The sequence below is a fragment of the Sapajus apella genome, unplaced genomic scaffold (assembly GCF_009761245.1).
Source record: "Sapajus apella isolate SASKATOON/1434 unplaced genomic scaffold, GSC_monkey_1.0 scaffold39, whole genome shotgun sequence".
In the NCBI taxonomy this organism is placed as follows: Eukaryota; Metazoa; Chordata; class Mammalia; order Primates; family Cebidae; genus Sapajus; species Sapajus apella.
Genome location: NW_022436979.1, coordinates 13,412,373 through 13,422,534, shown reverse-complemented (window position 1 = coordinate 13,422,534; position 10,162 = coordinate 13,412,373). Strand labels below are relative to the sequence as shown.

Here is a 10,162-nt window from a genome sequence, read left to right as displayed (position 1 = left end):
GTCATTGGAGTGACGGCCTAGAGGAAGTGAGAGTGAACCACAAGGATTTCATAGGGGAAGGAAATTCCAAGCAGAAGAAACAGCAAGGTAAACTATGTTACTTTGTTTGAATAGATCTTTAAACTACTCTTTCCGTTTGTTCTCCTGTAATGCATTTTCATCTTTTAAAGGCATTACTCCAATGATTGTTTCCAGATACTTTGACACTTACTTCCCTTGAAAGCTTTCAATTTCTCCTCAGATACCACAGCAGGATATTTGCTGTCAATAACTTGTATATCTAATTGTATTGGAATTGGGTGGCTGGTAAATGCTGAGTCTTGGTCTTTATGAAGCTAGATTGCCTATATTTGAATGTTGCTATGGTTTTATGTGTCTAGAGGTAGAAGTTCAATGTATCCTTGGCAGATTTCCTTGTGTATGGGAAAAATCAGTAATTGGAGTCCCTTAGTTATACATATATAAAACTAGTAGCCTCATTGTTCTTGGGAGAATGTGTGATGTCATCATTAACCAGAATTCATTAACTCAAATTAGGTTTATTAACAGAACTGTGTCTCTGAAATGTTGGAGATGTATCCCTGTCTCTGAAATCTGAATTAAGGTGTAATGTGCTCAGAATACATTGTTATTGGTAAAAGTGCATGCTTTTGTGTTTAAGTGTTTGGTCCCATGGCTTTGGGAGATCAGACCAAGGCAATCACACATATTAGCCTGCATGTCCTGCCAGTTATTTTTCACAGTAGGTGATAAAGCAGGTCAAGAAATTAGTTGAGGTGATACAGGGCTGACTCTTCAAAAGTTGCCGTTTCTTAATCATTTATAAATGTCAAATTTATCTCAGTTAAGAGATTTTACAGGAGGGGGAGTGTGGCTGTAGCATGAATATATACATATCTGACAACTATTGATTGAAAGAATACTAGCTATGTGATAGGATTATCAAATGATTCCTTGCTATGGGCCTACTGTGACCTGAGAAGCTCAGCTTAATTAAGGGTCCATTGACCATCATCCTGTGTGATTATCCCTCAGCAGGGCACAGAGATGCCTAGTCAGAGCATAGCTGATATCCGATGGCATAGTAAGGAATTGCCTGTGAGAATAATGAGTGCCTCTGGTCTGGCTTAAAAGACAGAAGTTACAATGGGAAGAATGTTCAGAGAGGATTGTGTGAGAAAAAAATGTGAGATGACACTAAGGAGATCTTATAATCAATACATGTGCTTCTATGTGATCAAAATCACTGTTGATATTTAACTACATTCTACTTTATTGACATAGATGAGGTGGCCTGAAGCTTATCAATTATTCAAATAAAAAACTATAGGGTCTAATTATTTTTAATTTACATGGTCTTTAGTTTTAGCTGAAAAGATATTGTCTTACACAAAAATTTCTTAAATTTGAAATACATATTTTATATCATTTATTATTTGTAAAGCTTCTCCTTAACATCAAAATTAAAATACTATCTAGTGAAATCTTAGAAATGAAGGATCACAAATATCAAATTGGAGTCATTTTACAAATAACTTCAATGGTTCTAGAAGAGAGGTTGGGAAACCATGAACCAAATCTGGCAAGCCACCTGTTTTGGGAAATGAAGTTTTATTGGTGCATACCTCCTCTCATGCCCTTATGTATTGTTTATGACTACCTCACTCTATGTAAGCAAAACTGAATATTTGTTAAAGACCTGTATGATCAGAAAAGACTAAAAATGTACTATCTAGCGCCATAGGGGAAGAAATTACAGATCCTTGTTCCCGAATACCTCACTATATGTGTTTCCTGGCCTAAAAATTCTACTTTCAGAGTGCTTATGGACATGCAGATATTATTGGGTTATAGAAATGATTTTCATTTTCCCCCCATATTTTTCACTCTGATAATTGCATTTTTCTGTGATAACATGTTGTTTTTCATGTTTTCTCTTTTTATGGTTTAATCCAGGTGTTTTTTCCCCCATCATAAATCCAGAACTGAAAAAGCACTGGCATTTTCATTGCTGTCTGCCCTGCATTGCTGTCTGCCTCACAGTGCGTTTCATGTTGCCTTTTCTCCTATAATAGGATTACAATTTAAGAATGAGTTAAAATCTGCGCTTCTTCTGTTTCCCAGACTTCAGATCCACCAGATATTCCAATAATTATCTAAGTTTTAAGATTCATTCCCACATAAAACAATATAGAACTGTTTCCACTTCCATAAAGAACAACTCATTTCCACATAGTTTTGTCCTGAAATGAGTCATCATAGGTTGCCATCTCCAAATCAATATAGATTGAGACTTATAAAAATATGAAGAATATAAAGTGATAATACAGTTTTATTTTAACCAGTGTGATACTTTAACATAAATTATTTTCATTGTTTAAGACTGTCTGGCTCTAGAATTAAAATGCCAAGAGGGAGAGAGACCATGGTTTCCTTTGCCTCTCATAAATTCTCCTTTAATGTTTTCATATTTGCTTTCCCATGCATGTTCTCTTGCACTTGGGGAAAATACTTTTCACAAAGACCTCCTTTGCATGTCTGTCTTCTTTGAATATCTGGAATGGAAGCTCCTTGGAGGGAGGACCTGTATCTTTTACATGTTAAAGACCTGACACAAAATGAGCCCAAAATAAATGTTAAAACATTATTGGACCAAACACTTCAATCAATCTCAGTTTTGAACAAGAGAACTGGGGAAACAGTGACAGCTGGATCTACTTGAGATGTCGATACCTTTGGGTGTCTTTGTCAAGCTATAGCCTGAGGCCCCTTCTGTTTAAGAGATAATAGAAAATATTAAATGTACCGACAGGTGTTTTGAGAAAGAAAGGAAATGAACAAAAGTGCCTATGGGGCAGGACATTTGAAAAATAGTTTGTTAGGAAGAGAAAAAAAAAATTATGCAATGGAAAATCACCTTTTTACAAATTTGTGTGAAAGGTAAACAAAACAGGTTTAATTAAGTTTTAAACCAGAATGCATATTATTGTGAGTGAAGAGCAGAATGCCTGGACAAATAATGCTTTCCAGAATGCAGACTGCTGCCTTGAGCATGAAGTAGTGAAGAATGCCAGACATGGTGACAAGAAGAATTCCTTGAATACTGAAAGCATTCATTCTTTGAGATGTCTGGGACATAGAAATGCAAACACATCTAAAGAAGAGACACCAACAATATGAGGAAATTCTTGGTAACAAAAACAAAATTAATGGAGAAAAAGTGAAGCTCCTTGTAATTGAGTTACTAATTTCTGGGCTAATCCAGCAGAGCTGGCGGAATTGAAAGTCAGAAATGGGGGAAGAGTTGGTGTTCCTGTGGAAGAGGAGGGAACTGAATAAACATTTTTGTCAGGATAGATATTTCTTCGCATTATTTATCTTCTTTCTTCTTTATTTTCCCATAAGATTTGCAGATAAATATACCAGTTTTCCTCATAAAAATTAAGTATTTAATCAAGATACTAGAATCAAAATTTAATAATAATAATAATCTTTAGGCCAATAGCTTTTAACTTGATCATAATGCAGGAATCTTCATGTCCCTAAGATAAAGCAAAGTCCCTCCTCGTTTTCCACCCTGAAGACAGCTCTATCTACCTGCCTCAGCATACCGATATTCACTACTTTATTCTTTCAAAACAAAAACAAAAGCTGCATTTAGTTCTTAATTAAGAGTAGGGTTTGGAACCACTGCCTAGTTGAGGTTGATTTCCTGTCCATCTAAAACAGAATTTGCTTATATTACTCATTGCTTCCTTTTAAGGAGAAATAGTTCTTATTAGGAGTGTGCTTGTATCGTTAGAATTTGACATTTCTTACTACCTAAGGCCTTGCTGACAGAAAGGAGAAAAAAGAGTATGTCTTGATAATGTATTAAGTAAGAAATTTTAAATCGTCATGTGCAATTTAAGCTGCAGGAAAATCATGTCTGATCACAATCTGTAAATTTTCATATTCTTAATTCAGATTTTGCCATGAAATAAATGTTAGGTAATTGTGAAAAGGCAGCTCTTACCTATGTTTTCCCTGTGGAGCAACAACCAATCTGGCATCAACAGGAAAAGGTAATGAGAAGTGTAATTACCTAATATAAATGAACTCAGTAGTGGCTATTTTCTATTTGAAAATACCACCTGTTTCTATTAGCATTTCCAAGCTTCCTATTTATGGTGTGCTGTTCAGAACCGAGTGTGGAGATAGCACACAGCTGTAAACTTAGGAATTATGCTTGTTTTGAACTCATAAACATAAGGATAATATAAATAAAGTTGAGTGATGAGAGTTAATCTTAACTAGTAAATGAAAAACATAATTTTATGATGTCAGGATATTTTGTTAAACAGAAAGCTAAGTTTATAATAAAACTTAAAATGAGAGACAAAACATGGTACTGTGAAGCCATGTGGTTAATAAGTGCAACCGAGACTTTGACAAATTTCTCTTGTCAAATGAAGCTAGAATGCATATACTTCAAGTTCCATACATTTTGTGGCATTTTAATTTTCCCCTTTGCACTTGTGAAAAGCAAAACTCTTTTATCATACCTTGTAATATACAGATGACAGCTTCTGTGACTGTAGACTAGATTCTCTATTGACAGATAAGTTGAAGTGCCCTTGAAATTAAAAAAAAATTAGACTTTATTGTTACTTACATTTTTGTCCTGTTAACAAATTGAGCAATAGTGCTATTCCATCCCTTTAGTAGGATAGCAAAGAGCTGTTATTAAATTTGGGGTCCGAATAAATATCTGTAATTCTTTAACACATTTGTATGCGAAACAGTTATGAACACAGAAAATTTCAATATTTTTGTGAAACATTTTGAGAATTTGGTATGAATAAAATAATTAACATTCATGGAATTCTGTATATACATTTACAATGCAGGGCATTCTCCTGTAGCTATGCTTTGATAGTCTTCTAACATTAAAATTCAGAAAAGTAAATTGAGCACAATAGCAATAGTAAAATTTCACAGTTCAATTAGGTATCTGTTTATACATTTAGCTTGTCTTCCTTTCAGAAGAAGCACTTTAGCAAAGATCATATCACATAGGGTTTTATGTTTTAAGTGATCCTGATTACAAATGAAAAAAATGAATTAACTTTAATAAATAACTTTTGAATAACAAACATGATATCTCTAAGAGTTGAATGTGAAAAGATTGCAAAGTTTTTTCTCTGATAATATTTTACTTTGCTAAGGTCCCTGTCGAGCCCAGGACCAATAGAAATGCCCCCAATACTTGGTAGTTCCATTTCTCAGGTATGTCCATTAAAAAGGCACTAAATATTTGAGAAAATAATTAATAAACTTATCTGTCAATCTGTGTGTTTAAATTGTATCTCCCCTCTTCACTTCATTAGACCAGCATATCCCTTAAAATCAATCTTTCCCTTTAATATTTAATCAAATTTATTGTACTCTCTTTTGCAAAATTGAACCACATATCTTCAAAAATAATAAAATCAACTACCCCAACTCTACTTTGTCTTCCCCTCCAGCTACTACACTCTCTCCTCTCATTTTTAGACAATATTTTTGATAGAGTTGTTCCTCCTTTCTATATATAAGTGCCTGTCTTCTATACATTTCTTACTTTTTAACTCATGTCAGTGTTCCAGCCTCTACAGACTTTTTCCAAAAATATTTTTTTGTTAAGGCTACTTATTACTTTCATGTCATTACTTCCAGTAAATATTTTTCCGTCCTGTTACTTGAAATTTCAAAATCATCCAAATATGTTAACTGCATCATCTTTTTTGAAGCGCTATCTGTCATCATGCTCTGAATTTTCTTCCCACATGTTCCTGCTTGGTCCTCTCTTTCTCTTGATATCTTTCATCTTCTACCTGAACAATAAATTCTGGAAGTACTCAGTTTTTGGCTTAAGCAAAGCTATTTCCATAAGAAACGTCATAGTTACATTCACATTCATTTCTGTTATTATAAGATGACTTTCAGAGGGACCTCTAAGTTCTCCTATCAGCTTCAGATTTACATAACTTATATACATATGATACAAATGAATTTAAACATATACAAAACTGTGTTCACTTTTCCTCTAACCATGGCTATATCCAAGATTCCTAATCTAGAACAGTATTACCATGAGCTAAGTTGCCAAAGATATAGCTATCCTGCATGCTTTGCTGTTTCTCTGATACACTGTACAGATTTTGGGTTCTAAATATCGCTTAAAAACATATGGTACTACCTTACGTTAAGCTATTATTACTTCTCATTTGGATAATAGAAATACTCTCATCTCTTTGTACGTATTCTACTACTGCTCCAGATTTCCTAAATCTTTGTCCACATTGCATCAGAATGAATTTTCAAAACACATATCTGATTATAAAATTCTTCAATTGCCGCCCATTGTTGATATAATAAATTCAAAAATCCTCATCATTCCAAATCCTCAAGACATTTCTGATCTTTGTTCTTTCCACCTGCACTGCCTGTTCCCAGTTTCCTGCTCAGTCCCTGCCCTTGAGCCACACTTACCTACTCCCTGTTTCTTGAGAATTCTGTGGCTTTTTTTTTTTTTTACCATAATTAGGATAACAGAACATAGATTTGGGCCCTATTAATAATTTAAAAAATGTTCCAGGTCACCAATACTCATAAACTGCCTAAAATATTTGCACACGAGTGTCAGCGCCTTGTCATGTCAACTGGCTCATCATGGTTCTGGAAACATGAACCTGATTATAGGATGTAGCTACTGCTGACCCTTAGACTGAAATTCTTTCTCTCTAGTCTCTCTTATAATTAACTAATCATCCTACAAACCTCATCTCAGGGATCATTTTTATAAGGATATCTTCCTTGCAATCCCACTTCTTTCCCTTTAAAAAATCAAACAGACTCAATTTCCTCGATAATGTGCTTAAAGTGTGTTTATTTCAGTTTGAAATTTAACATGTGTTATTTTAATAATTTTACTGATACCTATCCTCTCCACTAAACAGTAGACATCATGAGATCATGAACCTTATTGATTTTTGTTTGTTATTTTTTCTGGAAAAATCTAACCCAAATCCTAACACATAGTAGGTGACGCTTAATCATTTGTTTAGTTAATCAATGAATGGATTATTAAACTGGTGAATGACAAAATGTTGATGTATTAAGACTGAGCATTATTTTTTCCTTTTGCTTTTATTTTGAACCAAGGGAGAGTGAAGGAAGAGTTAAACCACATGTAGAAAGTGGGATTATATGCTCTGGTTTCTCTTCATAACAAATAAATCTTTCGCCTTTTACTAAAGATTTCCTCGGAGAGGAACAGTTATGGGTTTATAACTGAATTTTTTGATGTCCTGCTTAGGCAGGGCTCATAAAAAAAAAAAAAAAAAAAAGAAAGTGGGATTATAAAAATATGCTTTGTCCAAGAGCCAAATTTTCATCTCCTTATGTTTTATTTGAAATTCCCACAAACCGTGCTCAAGGCAACTGAAAAACAAACAAACAAAAAAACATAATTCTAGCACACAACATCTTCTTTTCTGTCTCACTTCATAAGGGAAATAGAGTTAAGTGAAAAATCACACAACTGTAAAAAGGCACATTGCACAAGAGAGAGCCAAAATGATTAGGCTGTGTCTGCACTAACCTCCACTTTCTAATCTCACCAACACAATGAATCCCTTACCGTCTCATGGAACATGCGAGTAAGAGTCAAATAAGCAGGTGCTAAAGGCTACTGCCTTGTCCTACTCTGGGCAGACCCTCACCTGAGCAGACTACTTACAACTTGGGTCACAGGGTATGTTTGCCCCTATCTGCAAGGCCACTGCCTGAAGTCTCATCTAACATGCAATACACTTTCCCTTTGGGGACCCATACGAATGGCTGGGGAACATTTTTGTCATATGACAACAACAGCTAGCTCCGAAGAGTTAATACTCATTTTCTTCCTCTACCCATTCTGTATCCCCACCATTTTACTAATGTGACAGCAAGTTTAATTACCTCTAGAACTTAGGCATCATTTTGGAGAGAGGAAGTAAAGTAAATGTTTATCCTGAACCAGTTCACTTAAATGATTTCATTTATCCAGAAATAACTAACATTGTACTTTTGCAGAACAGGTGCTCAAAATAAAAATAAGTTATATCTTAAATTTCAAAAAATCAACATCTTAGACTGGGGTTACAAATATTAAATTTTACAAGTGGAGATAATGTTCCCTCTAAAAACCAAAGGACTTTCGCATGTGGTAAGTATAAATATAGCCTAGGCTACAGCAGATTAATTTTTTTTATTTACAGAAATATCCAATCAGTGACATAAGCTATTCTAGTTATTGTTTAACTAAGTCCAACTCTGTTTTTTTTCCCCACTAATATGCAGAAATGTACACAGGCCTTGTTATGATCCTTCATGTTACTAAACATAAGTTGAAAAGTCTTATGATGACATGAATACTAAATCAAAGACCACTAGAATTATTTTATTTTAGAACAAATTGTAAATTAAAATTAAAAAAACACTATTCATCATTTTGTTTTAAAAGTAAACCTTATCTGATCAAAACACATGCAAACACACACCCACACACATACACACACACATTCATTCAACATTATCTACAAACTCTGTTTCCTACTGACCTTTTAAGTTAAAGAAAACGATATTCAGAAAATCAATAGGAAAAGAAAGTGACAAGACCACTAATGTTTATTGCATCAAATCCAACAGGGACTTTTAAGAAGTCATTAGCTAACGAGTCAGCATGTCTGCTTTTTAGTCAGACTTACCTATCTAACATTTGACATTCTAGTGAGTGAGGCAAGCCTACAAGGACACTTGCTGTAGGTCAGAATAGTTTAATTTATAGGATAAGAATGTGACTAGGAGATATAGTGCAACTTCACATTGATTACACAAAATTTAAATATTTACCTGTAATTTCACTGAAGTAAAGCAAATTTAAATATATTTCTGTAATTTCATTGTAGCAAACCACAAATCTACAGAAGTGTGCTTATTAATGGGGAAAGCAAGAGGTACTTTCCGTTAAATAAAAACCTTTCTGTCAATCCATGGAAGGAAAATTAAAAAGAAAATTATCCTCAATGCATTGTAAAATAATCTACATTAATTTTTTTTTAATTTTTGAAAACTAAATATCATATGTAGCAAGACCAAAGGCCCTATCTGTCTATTTTCCTTTGAAATATTTATGTATATTTTAATGTGTTTATATTTTATGTGTAAATAAGAATGGCTACACTTGGAAATATTAAATTGTAGACTCCTGTTATTCCTAATGTTTTGGAAAATGTTCTTGAGTTCAAATAATGAATAACTTCAGAATTCCAATGATCCTCTGGTAAGGCTTAGTCAGGTTTGAAGGATATAGTGACCCCTGAAATAGTAATGATAGTAATTGTGTTTTAGCCATCTGCTCTTCTTCTGTTGCTTCTCAGATTTATTTTCAATTACTTAGATATAACCAAGGAATTACAGGTTTAATTTTCTGTAGTTTATGAAAATATCCAAAAGACTTTGAAACCAACTAGGCTTTCCAGTTCACCTTTAAATGGAGACACATTTACAACTGATGCTCATCCCCTTGTCTACATTTGGGTCATGCTCTTTCCTGTATACATGCTGGTCTGGCTGGTAGCTTCTTATGAAGGCCCGCAAAAGAATTAACTGTCAAAGATAAACAAAGATGGACACTAGGTAAAACAGAAAGGGCAGCTTTTACTCAGTAATAACTACTGCAGTGGGGAATAGGGTCCAATGTGATCCAAACAACTTCACCAAAACAAAAGACAGGAGACTTTTCACAGGCTGGGGAGTGCTCCAGGGAAGGACCTCAGGAGGTGGGTCCATGTGACTTGGCCATCTGGGCTTGGTAATTGGCACTGAAGTGAAGAAGAGAACAATTGTTCCTATTTTTTTTTTGACAGGAGGCAGTGGCAGAAGTTGGAGGATGGAACCTATTGAAGTTTGTTTCTTATCCTCCCACAAAGACTGACAGAGAGACAGAGTGAGACAGAGTGTGTGAGAGAGAATTTTCTCCTTTAAGGCTTTGTCAGGAACACAGCAAATTCTCCTGGGGGCCATGCGCTTTCTCAGACAAGAAATTAAGGGGGTTGGAGTCATCAACTTAGAGATGTGGCCTTGAGCTTCTAGAAAG

The 10,162-nt window shown here is 34.4% G+C and overlaps 1 non-coding gene across 1 annotated transcript; it reads left to right on the top strand.

Annotated features, from left to right (window-relative positions):
- The first annotated feature begins 7,230 nt into the window (after window positions 1–7,230).
- Window positions 7,231–7,347, top strand: LOC116565311. The gene has a single exon (XR_004275377.1). It is a non-coding gene; the product is annotated as a U5 spliceosomal RNA (small nuclear RNA).
- Window positions 7,348–10,162: the final 2,815 nt, after the last annotated feature.